Here is a 16204-nt window from a genome sequence, read left to right on the forward strand (position 1 = left end):
ATTTGGCTTCCAGTTTGCCTTGGAAGGTGTACCAGCTGACAGCCTTTGACGTTCATTTCAACAGGAAGCAGATGCTCTTTTTGGGTGGGCTGGCTAATGTTGGAACGTGGTGGCTTTGTTTTTTCACAGATTTCGTTTGAGCAGTTAGATCAGGTGTTGGTGTCGCTTTTGAAATTTCAAAAGCGTAGGTTACGTTTGCGATAAGTAAAAGTTCTTTATAAGAATTTTTAATGAGACTTCACTATTTGCTTTTGTGATTCTGTTTTCAGTTGGTGAAAGACAGGATATTTGGGGAAAATTAGACTGTTTATACTACTTGTCAATTGTGAACTTGAAGAAAACTTTCTCACAGAAAAATACCACAGGATAGGTAACCTGATAAGCTGTAGAGCTCGTTTGTGTCTCTTTAAGGGATGGAGGTTAGCGAATGGAGATTTCCTATGATGATTCAAGGCTGTGCATGTTGCTCCTTGGAACTTAAATTGAGGTAATTTCCACCGTCTCTGGGTCAGAATGAGTTTATAGCAGGCTTTTCCTTAAATAATAAGCACTCTGTACCTTATTCAGGTTTATCCCTTTATAAGTAGAGTGTGATGCCCCAGTTTTAGTGAAAAATTTTAAATTTATTAAATGAACACTTAGCACAGCAATTTGGTTGATATTGTGGGAGGTTAAAGAAGTTGGAAGGTAAGACCTCTGCCCCCTTGTAGTCTAATAACCTTTTGTGCTTTTAAAACATTTTCTTGTAATTTACATCCTGTTGTCATTCATTATCATGACAACTTGTGAAATAGGCAGAGCAAGTTTTATCTTGCCCACTTGGGAATTAAGAAAATAGAAGCTTGAGAGATTATTTTTATGTAGCAAATATTTATATAACGTTTAGTGATGCCGGGCATTGTTCTAATTGCTTTTTACAAATATTCTTTGTGTAGTTTGCAGGGGGGAAAAAACAAGCAAATACTAATTTGATCCACAACATAGCTAAGAGGTAGGCCCTACTGTAAAATGAAGAGAACACATGAGAGATGTGAAGTAACTTGTCCAATGTCACATAACTAGTGATAGCCGGAATTCAAATCCAGATAGACCAGAGATTGTGCACTCTTTTTTTTTTTTTTTTTGAGACGGAGTTTCGCTCTTGTTACCCAGGCTGGAATGCAATGGCGCGATCTCGGCTCACCGCAACCTCCGCCTCCTGGGTTCAGGCAATTCTCCTGCCTCAGCCTCCTCAGTAGCTGGGATTATAGGCACACGCCACCATGCCCAGCTAATTTTTTGTATTTTTAGTAGAGACGGGGTTTCACCATGTTGACCGGGATGGTCTCGATCTCTCGACCTTGTGATCCACCCACCTCGGCCTCCCAAAGTACTGGGATTACAGGCTTGAGCCACTGCGCCCGGCCGAGATTGTGCACTCTTAACCAATATACAGTGCTGTGTGATTTAGTGACAGGTCTAGGGTACTTTAAGGTGGTCAAGTAGCATAGCTGGGATTTGAACCGAGGTCTTCTGACTGTGGTCTAAGATTAAAGTTGTTCAAGTCATTGCCTTTGTGATGTAGACCACCTGTTGCACAGGTACATGAACAGTTTACATTCAGTGTAGGCTGTGGTTCAGTTCCTTTTTCTTTTCTTTTTTTTTTTTTGAGACGGAGTTCTGCTCTTGTTACCCAGGCTGGAGTGCAATGGCGCGATCTCAGCTCATCGCAACCTCTGCCTCCTGGGTTCACGCAATTCTTCTGCCTCAGCCTCCCGCGTAGCTGGGATTACAGGCACGCACCACCATGCCCCGCTAATTTTTTGTATTTTTAGTAGAGACGGGGTTTCACCATGTTGACCAGGATGGTCTCGATCTCTTGACCTCCTGATCCACCCGCCTTGGCCTCCCAAAGTGCTGGGATTACAGGCTTGAGCCACGGCCCCCGGCCACATTCCTTTTTCTTAGGTTTTTTTTTTTTTTCCCCCCATTGTTTAGAGTGGAGCTGTCCAATAATGTAGGTATTGTATGGTTATGAGCACTTGAGATGTGGCTAGTGTAAATAAAGAACTAAATATTAATTTAAATAGCTCTATGTAGCTGATGGCTACCATATTGGATGGGCGCAAGTTTGGAGGACTTGAAGTGCCTCTGCTTCTTGTATCAGTTTGTATAAATTTGGGTGGCATTTCTAATGTGCTTGAGCTTTTATCGTAAGTAAGGATGGCCCATCCTTGCTCTCACCTAATTAGCCTTGTTACAGCTGTAGTTGAGATTAGGATAGACTTTGATTGGAATTTTCTTGTGACATTGTTTCACCTCCTAAGGTTTAAGATCTGTGATTTTTACCTCGTCCCTTGGTCTGGAGACCTTTAACTGCCCTAAATTTTTTTTTTTTTTTTGAGACGGAGTTTCACTCTTGTTACCCAGGCTGGAGTGCAATGGCGCGATCTCGGCTCAGGGCAACCTCCGCCTCCTGGGTTCAGGCAATTCTCCTGCCTCAGCCTCCTGAGTAGCTGGGATTACAGGCACACGCCACCATGCCCAGCTAATTTTTTTTTTTGTATTTTTAGTAGAGACGGGGTTTCACCATGTTGACCAGGATGGTCTGGATCTCTTGACCTTGTGATCCACCCGCCTCGGCCTCCCAAAGTGCTGGGATTACAGGCTTGAGCCACCGCGCCCGGCAACTGCCCTAAATGTTTAATCACCAGATAGATAATGCTAATTGTTATGCTCCAGGTTCTCTACCAAGGTACTGTTAACCTTGTATGGATGAGGAAACCGTGACTCAGAGAGGTTAAGTAACTTGCCATGGTCACACAGCTAGTAAAGCAGCCTGGTTCCAGAGTCCATGTTTTTAAATCATTATCTTATTGCGTCAAATAGTAAGACAAAAAAAATCGGTGCTTTTCACAGACTTCAGAGTAGAAAACAGAACAATTGAAAAATTTATCAGTCCTCCCTAACTGCCAGAGGAAGTATGCTTAAACGTATATATTAGTAAAATCGATAACAAAAATATATATGCAAATAAGGATCACAGTGGTTCAAAGTAGAGTCCAAGGGAATGGGAAAAGATGGTGCCTATGGAGGTGAATTAATGAAAGAAGCAGAAGAGAACTATATTTGAATTTTAATGAGAATTCTTAAGTGATGAAACCAGTGGAGAAAGATTGTAAAACCTAAAAGATTTCTTTTTTTTTTTTTTTTTGAGACGGAGTTTCGCTCTTGTTACCCAGGCTGGAGTGCAGTGGCGCGATCTCGGCTCACCGCAACCTCCGCCTCCTGGGTTCAGGCAATTCTCCTGCCTCAGCCTCCTGAGTAGCTGGGATTACAGGCACGCACCACCACGCCCAGCTAGTTTTTTGTATTTTTAGTAGAGACGGGGTTTCACCATGTTGACCAGGATGGTCTTGATCTCTCGACCTCGTGATGCACCCACCTCGGCCTCCCAAAGTGCTGCCATTACAGGCTTGAGCCACCACGCCAGGCCAGATTTTTAAAATAAAGAAATCTTGGCCGGGCGCGGTGGCTCAAGCCTGTAATCCCAGCACTTTGGGAGGCCGAGGCGGGTGCATCACGAGGTCGAGAGATCCACCATGAGACCATCCTGGTCAACATGGTGAAACCCCGTCTCTGCTAAAAATAAAAAAAAAAATTAGGCCGGGCGCGGTGGCTCAAGCCTGTAATCCCAGCACTTTGGGAGGCTGAGGCGGGTGGATCACGAGGTCAAGAGATCGAGACCATCCTGGTCAACATAGTGAAACCCCATCTCTACTAAAAATACAAAAAATTAGCTGGGCATGGTGGCGCGTGCCTGTAATCCCAGCTACTCAGGAGGCCGAGACAGGAGAATTGCCTGAGCCCAGGAGGCGGAGGTTGCGGTGAGCCGAGATCGCACCATTGCACTCCAGCCTGGGTAACAAGAGCGAAACTCCGTCTCAAAAAAAAAAAAAAAATTAGCTGGGCAAGGTGGCACGTTCCTGTAATCCCAGCTACTCAGGAGGCTGAGACAGGAGAATTGCCTGAACCCAGGAGGCGGAGGTTGCGGTGAGCCGAGATCGTGTCATTGCACTCCAGCCTGGGTAACAAGAGCGAAACTCCGTCTCAAAAAAATAAATAAATAAATCAGTCAATCTGTAGACAATGTAAAAGGACACTGCTGGAAACCAGTATGTCTAAGAGGCGTTTCAGGAGGGGAAAAAAATAGCTGAAGATACAGTAAAGCCCTAAGGGTTTGCTGACTTCCAGGCAGCAGTAATGGGGAAAAAAATTGCTCTTACCAACCAAAATCTGGTGAAATATATGAATTTAAGTGTTAAACATCTTAAACTGTCATCTAGAACAAAATTTTTTTTATTTTTATTTTTTGAGATGCAGTCTCACTCTTGCTCAGGCTGGAATGCAGTGGCATCATCTCAGTTCACTGCAACCTCCACCTCCCAGGTTCAGGTGATTCTGCCTCAGCCTTCCTGGTAGCTGGGACTTCAGGCAAGCACCACCATGCCCAGCCACTTTTTGTGTCTTTTTTTTTTTTTTTTTTTTTTTTTTTGAGACGGAGTCTTGCTCTGTCGCCCAGGCTGGAGTACAATGGCGAGCTCTCAGCTCACGCAACCTCCGCCTCCCGGATTCAGGCAATTTTCCTGCCTCAGCCTCCCAGCTAGCTGGGATTATCGGTGTGCACCATCATGCCCAGCTAATTTTTGTAATTTTTTTTTTTTTTTTTTTTTGAGATGGAGTTTCGCTCTTGTTACCCAGGCTGGAGTGCAATGGCGCGATCTCGGCTCACCGCAACCTCCGCCTCCTGGGTTCAGGCAATTCTCCTGCCTCAGCCTCCTGAGTAGCTGGGATTACAGGCACGTGCCACCACACCCCGCTAATTTTTATATTTTTGGTAGATACAGGGTTTCACCATGTTGGCCAGGCTGGTCTTGAACTCCTGACTTCAGATGATCCACCCTCCTTGGTCTCCCAAAGTGCTGGGATTACAGGCGTGAGCCACCGTGCCTGGCCTGAGTGATGAATTTAGTAAAATATAAATGGATGATAATGTGAATTGTCAAGTATTCAATTCAAAAATTATTTTAAAAGAGTTAGAGAAAACCTAATAGTAGGAATCTATCAAGTGCTAATGTCCAAAAAACTAAAGATCAGGGAGGGAAGAAGTAGGTTAATAAAATAATTTTAAAAGGCTTGCTTTGGCCCAGAGCAGGGATTGGGTTGGGTGTATTGCAGAAAGAAAGACATTCTAAATGGGTGTAAAGAGGTGGTTTTTTTTTTTTTTTTTTTTTGAGATGGAGTCTCTCTCACCCATCTCAAGTGGAGTGCAGTGGCATGATCTCAGCTCACTGCAACCTCTGCCTCCCAGGTTCAAGTGATTCTCCTGTCTCAGCCTTCTGAGTAGCTTGGATCTACAGGTGCACACCACCATACCTGGCTAATTTTTGTATTTTTAGTAGAGACAGGGTTTCACCATGTTGGCCAGGATGTTTTTGATCTCCTGACCTCGTGATTCACCTGCCTTGGCCTCCCAAAGTGCTGGGACTATAGGCATGAGCCACCACACCCGGCCCTTAAGAGTATATTTTTAATTGACAGGAAAATAGCTAAAGCTATTAAGTGTAGGAAAAATAAACACTATAGTAAAGAAATAGTTAATAGAACATTTGAAAAAGCATAAGAAAAGTAAACATGAAATTATAGTGAAAGACATAGAATCAAACATCGATTATAAGAATGTTAATTTCTATCCAAGTCACGGCACCAAAAAAGAAAAAAAAAAGTTAATTCGTGACTGGGCAGTGGCTCACACCCATAATCCCAGCACTTTGGGAGCCTGAGGTGGGCACATCACCTGAGGTCAGGAGTTCAAAACCAGGCTGGCCAACATGGTGAAAACTGGTCTCTGTTAAAAATATGAAAGTTAGCCAGATGTGGTGGCAGGCGCCTGCAATCCCAGCTACTCAGGAGACTGAGGCAGGAGGATTGCTTGAACCTGGGAGGCAGAAGTTGCAGTGAGCCGAGATCACACCACTGTGCTCCAGTCTGGGCATCAGAGCGAGAGTTCAACTCCTTAGGAAAAAAAACGTTAAGTCTTTATGAGACAAAGATTCTCAGACTGGGTCACATATTCTATCTACTGTAGTGCAGGAATTAGATAAACCATTTCAGAATTGAACAGATAAGTAAAGTGTAATATGTGTCCATCATTCTTATACTTTAGAAATAGAAATCACATATTCTTCCGTTTAAGCTTAAGTAATATTTTGCAAAAATTAATCATTGTTGTATGCAATCAAAGCTGTAATGATTTCTAAACATGAAGGTTTTCTGGCCACATTTTATTTTTATTTTATTTTATTTTATTTTTTTTTTGAGACGGAGTTTCGCTCTTGTTACCCAGGCTGGAGTGCAATGGCGCGATCTCGGCTCACCGCAACCTCCGCCTCCTGGGCTCAGGCAATTCTCCTGCCTCAGCCTCCTGAGTAGCTGGGATTACAGGCACGTGCCACCATGCCCAGCTAATTTTTTGTATCTTTAGTAGAGATGGGGTTTCACCATGTTGACCAGGATGGTCTCGATCTCTCGACCTCGTGATCCACCCGCCTCAGCCTCCCAAAGTGCTGGGATTACAGGCTTGAGCCACCGCGCCCGGCTCACATTTTATTTTTTATTTTTATTTTATTTTGAGACAGAGTCTTGCTCTCTTGCCCAAGCTGGAGTGCAGCGGTGCAATCTTGGCTCATTGCAACCTCTGCCTCCTGGGTTCAAGCGATTCTTCTGCCTCAGCCTCCTGAGTAGCTGGGATTACAGGCATGCACTACCGTGCCCCGATAAATTTTAGTATTTTTAGTAGAGATGGGGGTTTCACCATGTTGGTCTGGCTGGTCTCAAACTCCTGACCTTTGCCTGCCTCCCAAAGTGCTGAGATTACAGGCGTGAGCCATGGCTGGCCTGGCTGCATTTTATAACATAATTAGAAATCAGAGCATTGACCAGGTATGGTGGCTCACGCCTGTAATCCCCGCACTTCGGAAGATCTGGAGTTCGAGACCAGCCTGGCCAACATGGCAAAACCTCACGGCTACTAAAAATACAAAAATTATTCTGGCATGGTGGCATGTGCCTGTAGTCCCAGCTACTCAGGAGGCTGAGACAGGAGAAGTACTTAAACTCGGGAGGTGGAGGTTGCAGTGACCCAAGATTGCTACTCCAGCCTGGGTGACAGAGTGAGACTCTGTCTCAAAAAAAAAAAAAGAAAGAAAATTTAAAAGTCAACCGGCGCCGTGGCTCACGCTTGTAATCCTAGCACTTTGGGAGGCTGAGGTGGGTGGATCACCTAAGGTCAGGAGTTCAAGACCAGCCTGGCCATCATGGTGAAACCTCATCTTAAAAAAAAAAAAGAAAAGAAAATTTAAAAATTGAAACAGTTTAGGTTAAAAGATCATGCCTGCACTTCATCAAAGGCTTAAGCAACAAGAATTAATAGAAAAAACAGGCAAAAGACTGATGAATTTATATGAAAAGTTTGTTGTGTTCTTTGTACTGTTTCAGTTTTTGATATTGGTATAGAAATACACAATTACAGAATAAAGAATCTCAGAATAGATACAGACAAATGTGAATTTAATTATGATAAACATGAGGAATATGCTTTTATTAGATAATGGGGAATGATATTATTTATATGGAAAAATGTAGACCCTTCACATCATACACAAATGTTCACATCAACTTTAAGTTTTAAATATAAAAATTTGAAGCTATAAAAATACTGAGAGAAATTATAGGAAATATAACCTCAAGGTGGGAAAAGACTTCCTTGATGCTGTAAAGGAAAATAAATGTCATTTTTAACCCATCTGATTGCAAAAATAAAATACACATTCATAAAATCCAAGATTGTTGAAGATGGAGCAAAATGGATGCATCCAAACACTATAAATGTTATAACTATAACATTTTTATAAATAATCTGTCATCTCTTACAGTAAAAATGCACATGGCCCTTGGCACAATTATTTCCACTTACAAGAGTATGTCCTATAGGAAGCACTACTACCTTGTCTCTACTAAAAAACAAGAAAGATCATAGCAAGATTGTTTGTAATAGCAAAAAGTGGGAACATAAATGTACATCAGAAGGGGGGTGGTTGAGTAAGTGCAGTTGCATCCATTAAAAAGTGAAGTATGCTAATACCTGTTGCCTGGTGAAGACTTTATGTAACATATTTAGGAAAATTCTATTAAAATACAAAAATCCTTTATGAATGTTTCTGTAAACAGAACTATGAAATGATACATATTAAGTTGTTAACATTGATTAATTACCTCTAGGATAGGATCAGAGATGGAGAGGGGAACAACTTAATATATACACTTGAGACATTTGTACCCCTAACTTGTATTTTCTTTTCTTTTTTTTTTTTTTTTTTTTTTTTTTTTTTTGTAGGTAGTGTGTACTTTTTACATTCATTCCTGTCACTTTTTTATTTTTATTTTTTTGAGAGACAGGGTCTTGCTCTGTTACCCAGGCTGGAGTGCAGTGGTGTATCACGTTCAAGTAATTCTTCTGCCTCAGCTTCCAAGTAATAGGGTGTACAGGTACACACCACTATGCCCAGCTAAAATTTATTTATTTATTTATTTGTATATGTGGGGTCTTGGTATGTTTCCCAGGCTGATCTTGAATTCCTGGCCCCAAGTGATCCTCCCACCTCGACCTGCACTTTAATGCTTGCTTTAAAGTCCTTTCACTTTACTGCTTGCTTTCCTAACAAAATTGATCCTAAATATGTGCAAAGACCCCTGTGACCAAAAATTTTCAAATAAATACTGAAAGCATAAAGTGCAAAATAACTGTTTATGACAAGTCGAGCATCCAGATTTGATACTTGAACTGTTCCAAAGTCCAGAACTTTTTGAATGCCAACATGACACTCAAAATTTCAGATTTGGGATGCTCAACTGTAAGTATAATAAAGTATTCCGGCCGGGCGCGGTGGCTCAAGCCTGTAATCCCAGCACTTTGGGAGGCCGAGGCGGGTGGATCACGAGGTCAAGAGATCGAGACCATCCTGGTCAACATGGTGAAACCCCGTCTCTACTAAAAATACAAAAAATTAGCTGGGCATGGTGGCACGTGCCTGTAATCCCAGCTACTCAGGAGGCTGAGGCAGGAGAATTGCCTGAACCCAGGAGGTGGAGGTTGCGGTGAGCCGAGATCGTGCCATTGCACTCCAGCCTGGGTAACAAGAGCGAAACTTCGTCTCAAAAAAAAAAAAAATAAAAAAAAAATAAAAAATAAAGTATTCCAAAATCTGAAAAAAAAATCTGCAACACTTCTGGTTCTAAGCATTTTGGATAAGAGGTATACCACCTTTATTCTGTGATTTTTTTTCACCAACAACTACTAGATACATTAAACTGGTTTTTCTGAGTTATTCTTACTGTGTTATCAAAACATGTTATCTCCTTTGCATGAGATTAATGCTGAACATTTTTTATTTTTGATATATTTTCTGACAGTTTTAGGGTTTTAAAGCATAACATAGGCTGGGCGCGGTGGCTCACGCCTGTAATCCCAGCACTTTGGGAGGCCGAGGCTGGTGGATCACGAGGTCAAGAGATCGAGACCATCCTGGTCAACATGGTGAAACCCCGTCTCTACTAAAAATACAAAAAAGTAGCTGGGCATGGTGGCGCGTGCCTGTAATCCCAGCTACTCAGGAGGCTGAGGCAGGAGAATTGCCTGAACCCAGGAGGCGGAGGTTGCGATGAGCTGAGATCGTGCCATTGCACTCCAGCCTGGGTAACAAGAGTGAAACTCCATCTCAAAAAAAAAGCATAACGTGCCTTGAAACAAATACAGGATATAAAAAGCCTCGGGAAAATTATTGGCTTTCTCAGTTAATTCCTGCCAGTTTTATAGTGGGTCAGAATGAGGCATAAGCCAAAGATGGTAACAGATGAGGCTGGGTGTGGTGGCTCACACCTGTTATCCCAGCACTTTGGGAGGCCAAGGTGGACGGATCACCTGAGATCAGAAGTTTGAGACCATCCTGACCAACATGGAGAAACCTGGTCTCTACTAAATACAAAATTAGCCAGGTGTGGTAGTGCATGCCTGTAATCCCAGTTATTTAGGAGGTTGAGGCAGGAGAATTGCTTGAACCCAGGAGGTGGAGGTTGCCATGAGCCAAGATCACACCATTGCACTTCAGCCTGGGCAACAAGTCCTGAAACTCTGTCTCTTAAAAAAAAAAAAGAGTAACAGATGAGTATAGTCAGTTTCTCAGTTTTGTGTTTTTGTTTTCTTCTGTGACTTATTTGTACCAGAGTTTTTATTTAACTGTATTTGTTTTTTGTTTTTTGTTTTGAGACAGAGTCTCGCTGTTGCCCGGGGTGGAGGGCAGTGGCACAATCTCGGCTCACTGTAATCTCTGCTTCCTGGGTTCAAGTGATTCTCCTGTCTCAGCCTCCAGAGTAGCTGGGATTACAGGCGCGTGCCACCATACCCAGCTAATTTTTCGCATGTTTAGTAGAGACAGAGTTTCACCATGTTAGCCAGGATGCCTTTGATCTCCTGACCTTGGGATCTGCCTGCCTCGGCCTCCCAAAGTGCTGGAATTACAGGTGTGAGCCATCGCGCCTGGCCTTTTTACTGTATTGTTAAGTCATTATCTGCTTTTGGCCCTTAAACGTGATTCAAGCAAATCAGGTGCTGCTTTTGTGTGTCCAGTATTTCCTCTAAGTTTTAACTGTTTTTGTTCTGAAGAAAAGCATTCTCTCAACCAAGGGAGACTCTCAGCATATCTAGGTTTGAGCTCATTGACTCCTGGGATGTTGAAGTCACCTGTTTCTGGCTATTTCTGAATAGGGTGATGATATACCCCAGCTATCCACATTTTTACTGTGTATTATTTTCTTTCTTTTTTTTTTTTTGAGGTGGAGTTTCACTCTTTGTTACCCAGGCTGGAGTGCAATGGCGCGATCTCGGCTCACCGCAACCTCCGCCTCCTGGGTTCAGGCAATTCTCCTGCCTCAGCCTCCTAAGTAGCTGGGACTACAGGCACGTGCCACCATGCCCAGCTAATTTTTTGTATTTTTAGTAGAGACGGGGTTTCACCACGTTGGTCAGGATGGTCTCGATCTCTTGACCTCGTGATCCACCCGACTCAGCTTCCCAAAGTGCTGGGATTACAGGCTTGAGCCACTGTGCCCGGCCAATTTTTTTTTTTTTTGAGACGGAGTTTCGCTCTTGTTACCCAGGCTGGAGTGCAATGGCACGACCTCGGCTCACCGCAACCTCCGCCTCCTGGGTTCAGGCAATTTTCCTGCCTCAGCCTCCCGAGTAGCTGGGATTACAGGCATGCGCCACCATGCCCAGCTAATTTTTTTTTGCATTTTTAGTAGAGATGGGGTTTCACCATGTTGACCACGATGGTCTCGATCTCTTGACCTTGTGATCCTCCCAAGGTGCTGGGATTACAGGCGTGAGCCACCGCGCCCGGCCTGTTTTTGTTTTTTCTTAAGTATTCCTTTCGAAGTTTATTGTTGTATTGGCAGTTCTTTTTAGTAGTTTTGTAGAGATGAGGGTCTCACTATATTGCCCATGCTGGTTTTGAACAGCTGGGTCTGGAGACCCACCTCAGATTCCCGAAGTGCTGGGCCCTGGTGCATGTTTTAGAGTCAGGCTACCTTGACTTGAATTTCAACTCCACCATTTACTAGTTATGTAACCTGGTAAAAGCTACTTAAGACTTAATTTCTTTGTCATGGAAATTAATTGGACCATAATGGCTGTATCCACAGGACTTTTGTGGGTATTAAATAGGTGATGGTGGTAAGCCCCTTAAATGCAATGCCTTTGTTGGGTGTGTACTTTTTGTGAGTTCTTTTTTTTTTTTTTTTTTGAGACGGGGTTTCGCTCTTGTTACCCAGGCTGGAGTGCAATGGCGCGATCTCAACTCACTGCAACCTCTGCCTCCTGGGCTCAGGCAATTCTCCTGCCTCAGCCTCCTAAGTAGCTGGGATTACAGGCACGCGCCACCATGCCCAGCTAATTTTTTGTATTTTTAGTAGAGACGGGATTTCACCATGTTGACCAGGATGGTCTCGATCTCTCGACCTTGTGATCCACCCTTCTCGGCCTCCCAAAGTGCTGGGATTACAGGCTTGAGCCACCGCGCCCGGCGGGTGTATACTTTTTAAGACAGATATATGCAGCTTTAGCAGTGCTTAATTTTGGGAAAAGGGCCGGGCGCAGTGGCTCAAGCTTGTAATCCCAGCACTTTGGGAGGCTGAGGCGGGTGGATCACGAGGTCGAGAGATCGAGACCATCCTGGTCAACATGGTGAAAACCCGTCTCTACTAAAACTACGAAAAATTAGCTGGGCATGGTGGCATGTGCCTGTAATCCCAGCTACTCAGGAGGCTGAGGCAGGAGAATTGTCTGAACCCAGGGGGCGGAGGTTGCGGTGAGCCGAGATCGCGCCATTGCACTCCAGCCTGGGTAACAAGAGTGAAACTCCGTCTCAAAAAAAAAAAAAAAAAAAAATTTGGGGGGACAAGGATTTGAAGTGAGGATTATGTTTGGTGGTAAGGAGGGAGTCCGCTACCTTTTTTGCTCATTTTTTGCTGTCGCAGTTGAAAATGTGTAGCTAAAAGACTGACTAGCATTGAAAGAACACACTCTGGGTATACATTCAGGAGAACTGAAAAAACATGCTCATATAAAAACTTGTACACAAATACTGATAACAGCATTATTAATAGCCAAGAAGTGGAAACAACCCAGATGTTCATTAATCAGAGTGGATAAACAAAGTGTGTATCTCCATACAGTGGAATATTGTTTGGCAATAAAAGGAATGAAATGCTGATACATACTATAGAGACAGAAAGTAGACTAGTGGTTGCCTGCAGTTGAAGGGCTTGGGAAATGGAGAGTGACTACAGATGGGTACGGAGTTTCTTCTTGGGGTGATGAAAATGTTCTGGAATTAGGCAGTTGTTGTGTTGTAAAAACCAGTGAATCAGTTTAAAATGGTAAATTCTTTTTTGAGATAAAGTCTTGCTCTGTTGCCCAAGCTGGAATGCAGTGGTGTGTGATCATGGTTCTCTGTAGCCTTGACCTCAGGCTCATGTGATCCTCCCACCTCAGCCTCCTGAGTGTCTGGGAGGTGCGCACCACTATACCTGACCTTTTTTTTTTTTTTTTTTTTTTTTTCTGGAGACTGAATCTCACTTTGTCACCCAGACTGGAGAGTGCAGTGGTGCGATCTTAGTTCATTGCAACCTCCACCTCCTGGGTTTGAGTGATTCTTCTCCCTCAGCCTCCTGTGTTGCTGGGATTACAGGTATGTGCTGCCACACCTGGCTAATTTTTGTGTTTTCTATAGAGATGGGGTTTTTGCCATGTTGGCCAGGCTGGACTTGAACTCCTGACCTCAAGTGATCTGCGCACCTTGGCCTCCCAAAGTGCTGGGATTATGGGAACCAGCCACCATGCCCCGTGTGAAAAGTAGAATTTTATGGGTATAAGTTGGGACAGGATACAAATTGGGAAGATAGTGCAAAGCCATTTTATATTGAGATGTCTTTGTACCTAACGTAATGATAGGTTCAGATGCAGATTTAAGCAAAGTTCCATCCAGTTGGGAGGTAGGATTGATCCCAGCTATTAATAGTATTAGAGGATTAGCTAAAATATAATTTTTTTTTTTAACAGTAAGCAGTTTGGTAGCCTGCCATATAACAATGAGTAATTTTCAGCTGGGTGCAGTGACTCATGCCTGTAATTCCAGCCCTTTGGGAGGCCGAGGTGGACTGATCACTTGAGAACAGGGGTTCAGTGCCAGCCTGGTCAACATGGTGAAACCCTGTCTCTACTAAAAATAGAAAAAAATTAGCCAGGCATGCATGGTGGGACACACCTGTAATCCGAGCTACACAGGAGGTTGAGGCAGGAGAATATCTTGAACGCAGGAGGCAGAGGTTGCAGTGAGCAGAGATCGCACCACTGCACTCTCTGTCTTAAAATAAAAAGAGCCGGGCGCAGTGGCTCAAGCCTGTAATCCCAGCACTTTGGGAGGCCGAGGCGGGTGGATCACGAGGTCGAGAGATCAAGACCATCCTGGTCAACATGGTGAAACCCCGTCTCTACTAAAAAAAAAATACAAAAAATTAGCTGGGCATGGTGGCGCGTGCCTGTAATCCCAGCTACTCAGGAGGCTAAGGCAGGAGAATTGCCTGAACCCAGGTGGCGGAGGTTGCGGTGAGCCGAGATCGAGCCATTGCACTCCAGCCTGGGTAACAAGAGCGAAACTCTGTCTCAAAAAAAATAAAAATAAAAATAAAAATAAAAAGGTGGAGTGCAATGGCGCGATCTCGGCTCACCGCAACCTCCGCCCCCTGGGTTCAGGCAATTCTCCTGCCTCAGCCTCTGGAGTAGCTGGGATTACAGGCACGCGCCACCATTCCCAGCTAATTTTTTGTATTTTTAGTAGAGACGGGGTTTCACCATGTTGACCAGGTTGGTCTCGATCTCTCGACCTTGTGATCCACCCGCCTCGGCCTCCCAAACTGCTGGGATTACAGGCTTGAGCCACCGCGCCCGGCTAATTTTCTTATTTTCTTTAGAGGAACTAATAATTTAGTCAAAACTTGCTGTCAAAATAGTTTTTCATCCAAGTTTAATGATAAATAAAAATAACAGATATCCAGTGTCTTTTTTTCTGTCTTGTCTGCTTTTACAGTGACTCAGTTCCCTAACAAATCATATTTTCTTTCTACTGACACCCTAGCACATAACTCTGAGTCTGTTTCTGCCTTTCTTCTTTTGTTTGGTTGTATTGTTGTACAATACAGACAGGGTCTTGCCCTGCCACCCAGGCTGGAGTGCAGCGGCACAATTTCAGCTCACTGCAATCTCCACCTCCCAGGCTCAGGAGAGCCTCCTACCTTGGCCTCCCAAGTAGCTGGGACTGCAGGCATGCACCATTATACTATGCTTTGCCATGTTGCCCAGGCTGGTCTCAAACTCCTGGGCTCAAGCGATCCACCCCTGTTGGCCCAAAGTGCTGGGATTATAGGCATGAGCCACCACACCCAGCTTGTTTCTGCCTGCCTGCCTGCCTTTCTTTCGTTTTTTCTTCTCTATTTTTTTTTTAGACAGAGTCTTGCTCTTTCGCCCAGGCTGAAGTGCAGTGGTGTGATCTTGCCTCTGTAACCTCTGCCTCCTGCGAAGCTGGGATTACAGGCGTGCACCACCACATCTAGCTAGTTTTTTGTATTTGTAGTAGAGATGGCGTTTCTCTGTATTGCCCAGGTAACGAACTCCTTGGCTCAAGTGATCCACCTGCTTTGGCCTCCCAAGATGCTGGAATTACAGGAGTGAGCCAAGACATACATACTACAACTAGGGCTGAAGTTCCTTAGTATGTTTTAGTTGAGGACCTCTCAACAATTAAAATTTTCACCCCTGTGATCCTATTGTCAGTATCTCGTATTTGTCATATTATGTAAACAGCTATGGATTTTACACTTATGTTCTCTTAAGGATAAGTCTGTAAAATTAATTTAAAGGGCCAGGCAACACACATAGAGCTAGTCTTTTCCTGAAGATTATCCCAAAGGGAAAAAAAATACACATATATTTCCAGTAGGAGATTTTAGAGTTAGTATTTTACTTGATTATGATAAATTTGAAGTAAGCAGACCTCAATAGCCCTTTCTTTGGCACAAGTCACAATACTCCTTGGGTTTAGGTACAGGTAAATTGTCATGTAAACTGCTTTTAGTGATTTCAAACTTAATGAATTGGAATATTTAGAAGGTGAAACCTTGCTTTTCAAATTTTCAGTCTGCAATGTATCAATTAGGTTAGATCATGTTATGAGCTATTGAGTAGTATAAGACATCAGACCTGTATTTGATACTACTTTTACTCAGATGAGAAGATACTGGGCCAGGCACAGTAGCTCATGTCTGTAATCCCAGCACTTTGGGAGGCCGAGGCAGGTGGATAATTTGAGGTCACGAGTTCAAGAACAGCCTAGCCAATGTGGTGAAATCCTATTTCTACTAAAAATACAAAAATTAGCTGGGCAGTAGTGGCATGTGCCTGTGATCCCAGCTACTCAGGAGGCTAAGGCAGGAGAATTGCTTGAGCCTGGTGAGGCAGAGGTTGTGGTGAGCTGAGATCCTGCCACTGCACTCC

This window comes from Saimiri boliviensis, chromosome 1 (genome assembly GCF_048565385.1).
Source record: "Saimiri boliviensis isolate mSaiBol1 chromosome 1, mSaiBol1.pri, whole genome shotgun sequence".
NCBI classification, from domain to species: Eukaryota; Metazoa; Chordata; class Mammalia; order Primates; family Cebidae; genus Saimiri; species Saimiri boliviensis.